This window comes from Gorilla gorilla, chromosome 4 (genome assembly GCF_029281585.2).
Source record: "Gorilla gorilla gorilla isolate KB3781 chromosome 4, NHGRI_mGorGor1-v2.1_pri, whole genome shotgun sequence".
Taxonomy (NCBI): Eukaryota; Metazoa; Chordata; class Mammalia; order Primates; family Hominidae; genus Gorilla; species Gorilla gorilla.
The window spans coordinates 60,831,721-60,845,192 of record NC_073228.2 but is presented as its reverse complement, the minus strand read 5'-3'; the positions used below and the strand labels follow the sequence as shown (position 1 = coordinate 60,845,192).

The following is a 13,472-nucleotide window of genomic DNA, read 5'->3' as shown; positions in this document are numbered from 1 at the left end:
TGGGATGACAGGCATGCGCCACCATGTCTGGCTAATTTTTGTAAATTTTTTTTTTTTTTTTAGTAGAGAGGGTTTCACTGTGTTGGCCAGGCTGGTCTGCAACTGCTGACCTCAAGTGATCCACCCACCTCGGCCTCCCAAATACTGGGATTATAGGTGTGAGCCACCATGCCTGGCCTGCTCTTTTTTTATTTTTTTGAGGCAGAGTCTCACCCTGTCACCCAGGCTGCAGTGCAGTGGCACAATCTCGGCTCATTACAGCATCAGCCTCTCAGGTTCAAGCGATTCTCCTGCCTCAGCCTCCCAAGTAACTGGGATTACAGGTGCATACCACCACGCCTGGCTAATTTTTGTATTTTTAGTAGAGGCAGGGTTTCACCATGTTGGCCAGGCTGGTTTTGAACTCCTGACCTCAAGTGATGCACCCACCTTGGCCTCCTGAAGTGCTGGGATCACAGTCATGCGCCACTGTGCCTGGCCTAAGATCATTTTAAAACCATATTGCTAATCCCAGCACTTGAGAGGTTAAGGCGGGAGACTTGCTTGAGCCCAGGAGTTTGAGATTGGCCTGGGCAACATAGTGAGACCCTGCCTCTACTTTTTTTTAACTATTAAAAAAAAAAGCCATATTGCTTTCCATTCTGGTCTTTGTTGGAATGATATTTAAAGATTAAACTGGCTGGGCGCGGTGGCTCACACCTGTAATCCCACACTTTGGGAGGCCAAGGTGGGTGGCTCAAAGGTCAAGAGTTCGACACCAGCCTGACCGATGTGGTGAAACCCTGTCCCTACTAAACATACAAAATTTAGCTGGGCATGGTGGCGTGTGACTGTAATCCCAGCTACTCAGGAGGCTGAGGCAGGAGAATCACTTGAACCCAGGAGGCGGAGGGTGCAGTGAGCGGAGATTGCGCACTGCACTCCAGCCTGGGCGATAGAGTGAGACTTCTTTTCAAAAAAAAAAAAAAAGATTAAACTGCTCCAGTTTCAATTACACTGTGTTTACTACCTGGGTAATATTCTATGGCCAGCGATGTTCAAACACCCATTGAGGTGAACTGGATCTTTTCTGGGCCCACTTCTGATGCGTGTAGGCTTTAATGAAAATTGCTTAATAAGGGCGGTGCGCAGTGGCTCACGCCTGTAATCCCAGCACTTTGGGAGGCTGAGGCGGGCGGATCACAAGGTCAGGAGATCAAGACCATCCTGGCTAACACGGTGAAACCTCGTCTCTACTAAAAATACAAAAAATTAGCCAGGCGTGGTGGCAGGTGCCTGTAGTCCCAGTTACTCGGGAGGCCGAGCCAGAAGAATGGCGTGAATCCGGGAGGCGGAGTTTGCAGTGAGCCGAAATCATGCCACTGCACCCCAGCCTGGGTGACAGAGTGAGACTCCCATCTCAAAAAACAAAAAAGAAAAAGAAAATTCGTTAATAAGTATTTAGTGCTTAGATAAAAGAAGTTAAGCTGTCTTTAAATGCAGAGAAAGTCAAAATTCAAACATCCCTGGCCATAGAGTCCATTCTGCATAAAGAGTCTATTCTGTTCGTACAGAGTCCTTTCTATAACATCCTCACATATGTACTGAAACCTATTCTCTGCTGTCCTTTATTGCTGCACCAGTTGGTTACTAGTGTTGATCTCGTTTGAAGGAGAAGGATAGCTGAGCGATAGCTTTTGTTCTGCAGGCCACATCATCTGCATGTGGGCAATGAAATTGTCGTTTGGAACAGTGTTTAGCTATTTCGCCAAATGCTAAAGTTTTCCAGTTAAAAATATAACTCCATAGTTACCTTCCTCCCCCCAGTGTATTCTAATTTCAATAACTTAGGAAGAGCCAACAACGCTTCTTACTAAAGAAACATAAAAATGAGGAGTAGTTCTCTTTGCCACTTGAAGCAGGGGGTGTTTGTTATCAAGAAAAATAGCCAGTATGGCTGGTAGAGTGGTAATTGGAACCAGAGAATGTTATTTCTGCTTCATGAATATTAGGAATTTGCTGTCATTTGGAACTAGATGTTCAAAAGATGTGATGAAAAGACAAATTTGTAGCCTGGATAAATCTAGATAATTTGTTCTATAGTGATGAATTATGTTTTCCATGGATGACCTGCTTAGAAGCATGGAGTCTCAGAACTGTGGCATGTTCTATTGAACTGGATCAGAAGGCCTTCTGTCCTTGCGGATAATTGTGGTCTTGCTTTTAGTTTTTATAGATTACTTCAATATTTCTCAGGCAAATAGAAGAAATAGAGACCATTAGTCGGTTGGCTAATGAAGGATAATTTTTTTGTCCTCCATATTAATAACATACTAAATGTTTGTATCAAATGTATTTATATTACATTTTATACATTTTATAAATTTTATTTGTAATTATTTGTTATAAGTTTTATTATAAAATACAATGTTTTATATGCATTTGTCCTATAACTTTTATAGTAAATATGAAGTTTAATTGGTGTAATTTAAGAAGAGCTTGGGATTTTTGTTTCCTCATAAACAATCTTTATTTTCTGAAGCAGTTAAAAATATATAGTGTTTATATCATATTTGCCATTATTAAGATACCTTTTTGATTGTAAGCATATTTAAATAGTTTTTAGAATTTAATATTCTAAAATGTTTCATTATCTTTAAGGCACTCATTTATTTCTCAACTAAAATTAGCATAGTCTGGGTGTGGTGGCTCATGCCTGTAATCTCAGCACTTTGGGAGGCTGAGGCGGGTGAATCACTTGAGCCCAGCAGTTCCATATATATATATGTGTGTGTGTGTGTGTGTGTATACACACACACATACATACATACATACACACACACACATATATATACACACATACACATATATATACACACATATATATATATACACACACACACATATAGAGAGAAAGAGAAGAGAGTCTTGCTCTGTTGCCCAGGCTGGAGTGCAGTGGCATGATCTCGGCTCACTGTAACCTCCGCCTCCTGAGTTCAAGTGATTCTCTTGCCTCAGCCTCCATAGTAGCTGGGATTATAGGCATGTGCCATCACGCCTGGCTAATTTTTTGTATTTTTTTAGTAGAGATGGGTTTTGCCATGTTGGCCAAGCTGGTCTTGAATTCCTGGCCTCAATTGATCCACGTGCCTCAGCCTCCCAAAGTGCTGGTATTACAGGTGTGAGCCACTGCCCCTGGCCAAAATATTAATTTTTTAAAAATAGCTTAAAAGTGGCTTTTACACTTGCTGCTTTATTATTCCTTTGATAGTCTCACATAGGGTTAGGTAGGGAGGCCCTAAGGAGAGCAAAAAGCCCTAGTTTAGATTTACTGAAGGATTTTTTAACTAAGTCACATTTGTCTGATCCTTTATTAAAGTAGCTGTTATTTCACTGCCCTTCCAAAAGGAAACACAAAAATGATACTGATGAAGATGTGCTGTTTTTTTCCATAAATTCACTGTAATCTGTCTCTTTCCAATTTTGAACTTTTGCTGCTGATGAACTTTTTTTTTTTCATGTGTAAGATGCAAGAAGGCCTCTTTTCTAAATGGTCCATATTTATTAGTACTCTGGTCAGAGAAATCCAAAGTCTACCATATTGGAGGTTTTCTGGAATTCCAGGCTGTCTGTTAGACTGTAGTCTTTAAAGCCTTGCCTTATCATACTGGGCCAGGTTTGTGTGGGAGATAGGCCTACAGCTAGACCAGCAAAGGTGCTGAGAGAGGAACCCTGTCCTCCTACCTGGTACTTTGTGAGTGAGAGATACTGATACAGACAGTGGAAAGAAGAGCTGGATATCTCATTCTCATCAGGAAGATTATACAGTTCTATGATTTGGGATATGTCATAGGCATCAGAGTACAAAGCAGGAACTGAGGCCACCAGCCTCTCCCACTGAGTATCTTGCATTTGGAAGTCACTTGTGGGACTCTCAGTGAAGGTAGAGTTCCATGCCCAATTGGAAGGGTCTAAGAGCTGAGGTGGAAGGGAGCTGTAGAAATCTGAAACCACGGGAGAAAAAGCATAAGCACTGGGGGATGTTCTGGGGGAGGTGGGCACATTCTTCTTGGATGGAAGGTATCTGGTTCGGTTGCTTTGCTGATTGCTGCTGCTTGCTGCTGCTGATGCTTCAATTTGAATCGCCGGTTCCTAAACCAAACCTGGGAGTGGGGGAAGAGGGGAGATTGTGGTCTGTTCTTGGAGAACATTCCAGGCTTCTCCTGAGTGAAAACAGCCAGGTTATCATCTCACATCCTCTCCAATTTACCATGACACTGGGTTCTTTACTGTTGACTCTGGTAGGTTGAGTTTCAAAGCTAGTTTCTCCTGAAGATTTCTGTCTGGGAACATGGTCTGGCTAAACAGAGCTTCTAGTTCTTTATACTGTTGGCGGGTGAATGAAGTACATTCTTGATGCCTTCTCCATATTGCTGTAGTCCCAGATACTTGGGAGGCTAAGGTGGGAGGATCACTTGAACCTGGGAGGTTGAGGCTGCAGTGAGCCAAGACTGCACCACTGCACTCCAGTTTGGATGACAGAGTGAAACTAGGACTAGCTGGATCCTGTGGTGGTATCACCTTCATGTTGGAATCATTCCTGTTGATGAAAGAGTCGAGCTAGGGATTCTCTGGGGCCATTCTGTTCATCATGGTTTCTGAAATCTGTCGTGAATCCCCTTAGACCGTTTTCAGTCCTGCGCGGTGTGTCTCTCTCTCAATGAACTTTTTTAAAAAAGGAAATCATGGCCCGGAGCAGTGGCTCACGCCTGTAATTCCAGCACTTTGGGAGGCCGAGGTGGGCAGATCACGAGGTCAGGAGTTCAAGACCAGCCTGGCCAACATAGTGAAACCCCATACCTACTAAAAATACAAAAAATTAGCCGGGCATGGTGGTGGGCGCCTGTAATCCCAGCTACATTGGAGGCTGAGGCAGGAGAATTGCTTGAATCCGGGAGGCGGAGGTTGCAATGAGCTGAGATTGCGCCATTGCACTCCAGCCTGAGCGACAGTGCGAGGCTCTGACTCAAAAAAAAAAAAAAAAAAAGGAAATCACTCTTGGATTTTAATGTGGAAGAGATTCACGTTCTTTGATTTTTAGAAGATCTTTTATTGTACAATTACTTCACAAACTAGATGGTATTTTTTATAATGTAGTGAGTGCTAAATTACCTCAAATTCTTTTCCAGATAAGGCAGGATATGAATAAATTTTTTAAAATCACACTTTAAAAGATAGTGACTGATACAAATAACTTAAACAGAATTGCCCCCACTCTTTGTTACCACTGTGTTGTATGTCTGTATGTTCAAGCGTGAGTAAAGCTACTTGATTATTGTTGTCTTTACGACACCTTCTCTCCTGCCAGAGTGTTTTCTTTCCTATCTCTGAGGCCTGCCCTGCTGGAATAGACCTGGTGGCAGGTTTGTACTTTGGCGGGAGCCTGCTGCTACACAGGCAGCCAGAACTGACCTTCAGACTAATGAGCAGAGCTGTGAAGAAATCTGAAGTTCCTCATAATGTTGGTTGTCTGTTCTGAAAATATCATTGCAGACATAGGGAGTCCATGGGAAAAGCAGAAGGAGACTGTGACTGGGAAAAAGTTTGTTCTAATGAGTTTTAAGAAGAGAGATGAAGGTCTTTTCTCTCTTGGACCTTCAGGCACCCACTTGGGTCTCTAGCAAGCAAATTTTTCATTTGTTTCCTCTTATAAAGCCTTTTAAAATAAACTTCCACTTCTGCTCTGAAAAAAAAAAAAGAGAGAGAGAGATGAGGAAGAATGGATGAGTTTTAAGGGCCATGGTGAGGGAGGGAACTTCAAGGGGAACAAAACATCTCTTGAAAGCCTGAATTTTGCTAAGAGATCCTATGTGATTGGGATTAAGGAACAAGTGCTTTCTTGGAAACCAGTAGCCTTTCAGTGTTGGGGATTGACTTAATTTTGATCACATTATTTATCTTTTTTTTTTTTTTCTTTTTGAGACAGGGCCTCACTCGGTTGTCCAGGCTGGAGTGTAGTGGCGTGATCATGGCTCACTGTAGCTTCGACTTCCTGGGCTCAGGTGATTCTCCCATCTCAACCTTCCGAATACCTGCATATAGGCATGCATTGCCATGCCTGGCTAATTTTTAAATTTTTTGTAGAGATAGAGTTTCACCATGTTGTCCAGGCTGGTCTAGAACTCCTGGGCTCAAGTGATGTGCCTGCCTCAGCCTCCCAAAGTGCTGAGATTACAGGCGTGAGCCGCCTCACTTGGCCTGTTTAACGTTTTTTGAATTGTGGACTAAAAGGTAGGTTTTTTTTTCTTTCTGAAACTGGTGAGGGCCTTAGAGTGGTGGAACAAGAGCAAAATTTTAAAAAGATAATTCTGAAAAGGGGATTATGAGAAGAATCAGGGTCTTAAGCATATTAAGGTAGGCACATTTCTTATGGACCTAGAATGGGACTGAATTATTGAATGTCAGCTTCATTTTTGCCATCCTTAATATAGTAGATGAAGGATGAGAATATGGAGATATTTGAAATATCCAGGTAGCTGGGCTCTGTGGCTCATGCCTATAATGCCAGCACTTTGGCAGGCCAATGCAGGAGGATAGCTTGAGGCTAGAAGTTTGAGACCAGTCTGGGGAACATAATGAGAACCTATCTGTACAAACAATTTTTAAAATTAGCTGGGTAAGGTGGCATGCACCTGTAGTCTCAGCTACTTGGGAAGCTGAGGCGAGAGGATCACTTGAGCCAGGAGTTCAAAGCTGCAGTGAGCTATGATCATGCCACTGTACTCTTGCCTGGGCAAAAGAGTGAGACCCTGTCTCAAAAAAAAAAAAGTGTAAAATATCCAGGATAGCTCTTTGGAAATGGAAAAGTTCCTGGAAATATCCATGCTGGTGGTAGTTGTGATTATGGAGACACTCCAGGAAAAGCAGACATCTCTACTGGGCATAGTCAGGTGCAGAAGTTCAGAGGTCTTAGAAATTATACAGGCATTGTATCCTTTAAAAGGCCTTGCTGTTTTGAGTACCTGGGAGTTATACTACTGCTAAAATAAATTACATAAAGTACAGGGCTTGGTGGACTTGATGGGACTTCATAACAGAGGCATTCTGTCTGTGATCCACAGAGAGCTCTGTCTGCTGTGTATTATTCATATAAACCAATTGTAAAGTTGAAAAATCAGGGGACAGGCGTGGTGGCTCATACCTTTAGTCCCAGAACTTTGGGAGGCCAAGGTGGGAGGATTGCTTGAGCCCAGAAGTTCAAGAGCAATCTGGGCAACATAGTGAGACTTTGTCTCTAAAAAAAAAAAAAAGAGAAAAGGGGCCAGGCACAATGGCTCATGCCTGTAACCCCAGCACTTGAGAGGCCAAGGCAAGAGACTCACTTGAGCCCAGGGGTTTGAGGCCAGCCTGGACAACATAGGGAGACCCCGTCTCTACGAGAAATTAAAAAAAAGAAAAAAAGGCCAGGCGCAGTGGCTCACGCCTGTAATCCCAGCACTTTGGGAGGCTGAGGTGGGCAGATCACGAGGTCAGGAGATCAAGACCATCCTGGCTAACACAGTGAAACTCCGTCTCTACTAAAAAAAAAAATACAAAAAAATTAGCCAGGTGTGGTGGCAGGCGCCTGTAGTCCCAGCTACTCGGGAGGCTGAGGCAGGAGAATGGCGTGACCCTGGGAGGCAGAGCTTACGGTGAGCAGAGACGGCGCCACTGCACTCCAGCCTGGGCGACAGAGCAAGGCTCCATCTCAAAAAAAAAAAAAAAAAAAAAATTGACCGGGTGCAGTGGCGCATGCTTGTAAACCCGGCACTTTGGGAGGCTGAGGTGGGTGGATCACTTGAGGTCAGGAGTTCGAGGCCAGCCTGGCCAACATGGTGAAACCCTGTCTTTACTAAAAATACAAAAAAATTAGCCAGGCATGGTGGCACATGCCTGTAATCCCAGCTATTCGGGAGGATGAGGCAGGATAATTGCTTGAACCCAAGAGGCGGAGGTTGCAGTGAGCCGTGATCGTGCCATGCACTCCAGCTTGGGCAACAGAGCAAGGATCCATCTAAAAAAAAAAAAAAAAAAAAAATTAGCTGAGTGATGGAGTGGTAATTAGCTGAGTGATGGAGTGGTGTGTGCCTGTGGTTCCACCTACTTGAGAGGCTGAGGCAGGAGGATCACCTGGGGCCAGGAAGTTGAGGTTGCAGTGAGCTGTGATTGCACCACTGCACTGCAGCCTGGACAACAGAACAAGATCCTGTCTCAAAAAAGAAAAGAAAAAGAAAAACAGAACTATGGTAAGTCAGGGACTATCTTTCTGTGCTGTTAGCATTAAATGCATTCTCTTTTTTTTTTGAGATGGAGTCTCGCTCTGTCGCCTAGGCTGGATGGAGTGCAGTGGCGCGATCTCGGCTCACTGCAAGCTCCGCCTCCCGGGTTCACGCCATTCTCCTGCCTCAGCCTCCCGTGTAGCTGTGACTACAGGTGCCCGCCACCACGCCTGGCTAATTTTTTTGTATTTTTAGTAGAGACAGGGTTTCACCATGTTAACCAGGATGGTCTCGATCTCCTGACCCCGTGATCTGCCAGCCTTGGCCTCCCAAAGTGCTGGGATTACAGGTTTGAGCCACTGCGCCCAGCCTAAATGCATTTTCTTTTCTTTTTCTTTCTTTCTTTCTTTTTTTTTTTTTTTTTAAGTTTTGGTTGCCAGGGAGGATCCTAACACATTTCAAAAAATTTTTTGAGACAAGGTCTCACTCTGTTGCCCAAGCTGGAGTGCAGTGGCTCAATCATGGCTCACTGCAGCTTCGACTTCCCAGGCTCCAGGGATCCTCCCACCTTAGCCTCCCGATTACCTGAGACTATGGGTGTGCGCCACCATGCCTGGCTAATTTTTTATTTTCTGTAGACGTAGGGTCTCACTTTGTTGTCCAGGCTGATCTTGAACTCTTGGGCTCAAGTGATTCTCCCACCTCAGCCTCCCAAACTGCTGGGATTACAGACATGAGCCACTGCATCTGGTCTAAGTGTATTTTTAACTTATATTTTAAACTTATAATGGGTTTATGGGGAAGAAATCCTATCATAAGTGAAGGAGCATCTGTGTTTTGCTTCCATGGTGCATAATCATCTGGAATCAGGATGAACTACTATGAATGTTGACAGGAATACTACCTTGAGCTAGCTGAAGGTTTGGGATTGCTGGAACCTTAAGCAGGGGCATGATAAATGTAGTTATTTAAGGAAAAAGGGTTATGAAATGTTGCACGTAAGTTGGCAAGGTCTGAAAATTCCGGGACCCAACATTGGCTTGGTGAGTTCTACTTTGTTCTTGTAGCTAGACGAATGTTTCTGCCAAATCACTTTCCCACACACAGTTAAAACATACAGTTTGCAGATCTCTCTGCCATTTCTAGGGTACTATATCTTACGTAGTGGTGTGTGAATGTGTGTTTTGAGACAGGGTCTCGCTGTGTCACCCAGCCTGGACCAGCTTGGTGTGCAGTGGTGTGATCATGGCTCACTGCAGCCTCAACCTCCTGGGCTCAGGTGATCCTCCCACCTCAGCCTCCCAAGTAGCTGGGACTACAAGCACACGCCACCATGCCTGGCTAATTTTTAAAATTATTTTTGGTAGAGGCGGGGTCTCACTGTGTTGCCCAGGCTCGTTTTGAACTCCTGGGCTCAAGTGATCCCCTCACCTCAGCCTCCCAAAGTGCTGGGATTATGGGCATGAGCTGCCATGCCCAGCCCTTAATGTTAATGTGCACTTTTTCTCATGTTACAGACCTGTTTTCTAGGTGTGCTCCATGGAAGTTTAAGCATATGCTGTAAGCATTTAGATAACATCTAGTCCACCTATCCCCACCTTTTCTTTTTTTAACTGATTTAACTGGTGAGAAAAATTGAGGCCCAGAGAGAGTTGTAACTCAGGGTCATACTGTTAATGGCAAAAGCCGGTTCCTGAATCCAGATTTTCTGGCCCAGGCCAGTGCTCATTTTAACACCTTTAATTCAAACTGATCATTGTCATGACATTTACCATTTGTGTACTTAATGTGTGACAGGTGTTGTGCTAAGCATTATATAGCTCTCATCTTGATTGATCCTCTTAACAATTCTATGAGGCTGGCCAGTATTTTATAGATGAATAAGCAGCCTTGATGACTTGCCTGAGGAAGCACAGCTAGTAAGTGCTGGAACTAAGATTTCAGCCCAATTCTGTGTAGTTCCAAAGCCTGTGTTGTTTTTTCTTCTTTTCTTTTTTGATTAAATATTTATGTAAAAGGTAATAAAGAATAATATGACAAATACTCAACACCCAGCTTAAGAAATAAAGTATTACCAATCATTTGAAGCTCCCTTCCCATTACATTGTCCTCTCTTTTCCTCCAAAGTAATCATCCGCATTCCTGAGTTTCAAATTTGTGCTCCTAACCACCAAGCTATACAACTGCATTTATTAAGTGCCATGGGAGCTGGAGCCACTGTTATTCAACAGTAAACAAGAAAGACATGTTTTCTGCCCTTGAGGAGTCTCCTATGGGTGATAATGAAATATTTGTTTCTTAATCTTTCTGGAGATCTTCAGTAGCTGATACGAAATGTGACATCAAGGAGGTTTAAGAAGTCCTTCAGGAGATCACTGGTGATATGTTGGAAGGTTGCCTAGATATTACACAAATGAATCAGAGTTAAGAATACATGTGTTGGCTGGGCACAGTAGCTCATGCCTATAATCCATTTGGGAGGTCGAGGCGGGTGCATCATGAGGTTAGGGTTCAAGACCAGCCTGGCCAACGTGGTGAAACCCCGTTTCGACTAAAAATGCAAAAATTAGCCAGGTGTGGTGGTGCACACCTGTGATCCCAGCTACTCAGAAGGCTGAGAGACAGGAGAATCAGCTTGAACCCAGGAGGCAGAGGTTGCAGTGAGCTGAGATCATGCCATTGTACTCCAGCCTGGGTGACATAGCAAGACTGTCCCCCGCTCCCACCCCGCCGCCCAGAAAAAAAAAAAAAAGAATACGTGTGTCTTAATTGGATCACTGATTATTTTTTCTTCCTAGAGACCAAGTTATAGATTGGGTGTTTTGTTTTCCGACAAGGTCTTGCTCTTTCATGGCTCACTGCAGCCTCAACTTCCTGGGCTCAAGTGATCCTCCCACCTCAGCCTCCTGAGTATCTAGGAATCCAGGCTCTGCTAGTTTTTGTATTTCTTATAGAGACAGAATCTCGCCACATTGCCCAGGCTGGTCTCAAACTCCTGGGCTGAAGTGATCTGCCTGCCTCAGCCTCCCAAAGTGCTGGGATTACAGGCATGAGCCACTCTGTGCTCAGCCTTGTCTTATTTAATGTATTTTCCATATTATCCCCACATAGTATGTAAGACAAAACTTTGTCCTTAGAAGACAATCAGGTCAATAATTATAAAATGAACTAATAGTAGGAGTCTAGACAAAAAAGATGGGTCATGTAGAAGCATAAGTTAATACCCTGCGTGTTCTAGTGTTTTCCCTAGTTTGTTATAGGCAGGGTAGACATGTGTCTGGGTGGAACTAGTGCTCTTGGATAAAAAATCTATTACAGTGTTTCTCAGTTTTTGTTTGTTTGTTTTTTGTTTTTTTGAGACAGAGTCTCCCTCTGTCGTCGTTTTTTGAGACAGAGTCTTGCTCTGTCACCAGGCTGGAGTGCGGTGGCGCCATGCAATCTCGGCTCACTGCAACCTCTGCCTCCCGCTTTCAAACGATTCTCCTGCCGCAGCCTCCCTAGTAGCTAGGACTACAAGCGCATGCCACCACGCCCGGCTAATTTTTGTATTTTTAGTAGAGACGGGGTTTCACCATGTTGGCCAGGATGGTCTTAATCTCTTGACTTCGTGATCCGCCCACCTCAGCCTCCCAAAGTGCTGGGATTACAGGCATGAGCCAGCGTGTCCGGCCATTTCTTGGTATTTTAGCTATAAGTTCTTTTGATAAATACAGAGCTCACGTACCCTCTGAGTTCCGACACCAATTTTCCTGTACCAACTGAGTGTCATACAATTCAATTCAATTCTAATGATGGCAGTGGCGACCATCTGGAGTGGCCATCAGCTGCAGAAGGGAGGTGCAAGCGGTGGCAGCAGGAGTGGCTGCTGGAGCAGCAGTGGTGGTGGTGGGACCCCTGTGCCCTGCATCCCTGAGGCAGCTGAGTGTATCACTCCTACCTCACATGGCCGGGCAGGACCTGCTTCCAGGCCTGGAGCTTCCACTATGGCCTCAACCTCTCCCCACACCGTGTCTCAGGAGCCCATGAGCACCCGGCTGAAGGCGCAGCTGGGACTCGTGGGGCCAGCCTCAAGATCATCGGGTTTGTTTGTGCGGGGTTGGCCGGGGCTGCCACGCCACCTGTACCTCTCCTGCTCCTGCTGCAGGGAAAATGTGGAGAGGAGGCATGTAGTCCCCAGAGCCCACACCTGGGAGCCCCCTGGAGCCTGATACCCCCAGAGCCACCATGATGGGGCCGGGCCGAGTTACCCATTGGCAGGGGAGCAGTGTGATCAGGCATGGAGGGGTGGACAGAGAGGAGCCCCGAGGTGGAGCTGGGCCCTGAGCGGTGCCGCGCTCCATGGAGCTGGCAGGAGCTGGAAGCTGGCAGGAGCCCCACCTCCCAGTCGCAGCTGCAGCTGCCCAGCCGTGGCTGTGGACCCAGGCATCTCTGCAGTCTAAGGGGCAGGAAGCCTGTGGGCTTGGAGATGTCTGCTCCTGCTGCCTGGCCTCTCCCTGCTCCTGGTGCCCGTTCTGATCTCAGAGCGAGGTTGGGGCCAAGCCTGGGTGCTGTTGCAGCCTGACCGGGTGTGCGCATGCTTGGGACAGTGGTGACATGCCAGGCCCCTGCCACTTTGGCCTCCTCTAGACTTCAGGCACTGGCGAGCATGGGAGGGAGGCTGAGATGGGGGCTGAGGGCAGCTTGGTGTAGGCCTGCAGGTACCCCTTGGCATGGCCTTGGTAGCTTGAATGCCAGCAGGAGGCAGACAGGCTCCTGGGCAGAAGGGGGCAGATGCCCCGTGAAGCCCCACCTTCAGGCTGGGGAGGGCCTGAAGCCCGGGGGCTGGGTTGCTGATCCCGCAGACCAGTGTGGGAACTTGTGACGCGGGTCCTCCCATGGCTGCCCATGGACCAATCGGCACACTCTTCTTCCCCTCTGAGGCCCATAAAAAGCCTCCCGGACTCTGCCAGACCAGAAGAGAGACGACGGCATGACCTGCCTACAGGGAGGAAGTACCCTCTCTGCTGAGAGCTGAAGGGGTGACAGGATGATCTGCCTGCAGAGAGGAGCTACCCTCTCTCCTGAGAACTGAAGAGACGTTGGGATGACCTGCCTGCAGAGAGGAACTACCCTCTCTGCTGAGAGCTGAACATTCTTCGGGACAGCCTGCCAAGCAGAGAGGAGCTATCCTCTCTGCTGAGAACTGAACACTTGTTGGGACACCCTGGCTACAGAGAGGAGGTACTCACTGTAGGT

At 45.9% G+C, this 13,472-nt stretch overlaps 1 protein-coding gene and 1 pseudogene across 12 annotated transcripts in view; one reads left to right on the top strand and one right to left on the bottom strand.

The window, feature by feature from the left end:
* The window catches only part of RHOT1 (ras homolog family member T1), a 111,428-nt gene that overhangs the window by 4,705 nt on the left and 93,251 nt on the right, over nucleotides 1-13,472 (top strand). The window contains exon 1 of one of the 12 annotated variants that reach the window (XM_063706539.1): nucleotides 6,023-6,041. The exons of 10 other annotated variants lie outside the window; for them this stretch is intronic. The gene's annotated coding sequence lies outside the window, so the exon portion shown is untranslated. Of the gene's footprint in view, nucleotides 1-6,022; nucleotides 6,042-13,161; nucleotides 13,458-13,472 lie in introns of those variants that run through there. One more of the 12 variants, XM_063706540.1, reaches the window with a different exon arrangement.
* LOC101143951 (arginine-fifty homeobox-like) lies at nucleotides 3,556-4,632 on the bottom strand (annotated as a pseudogene).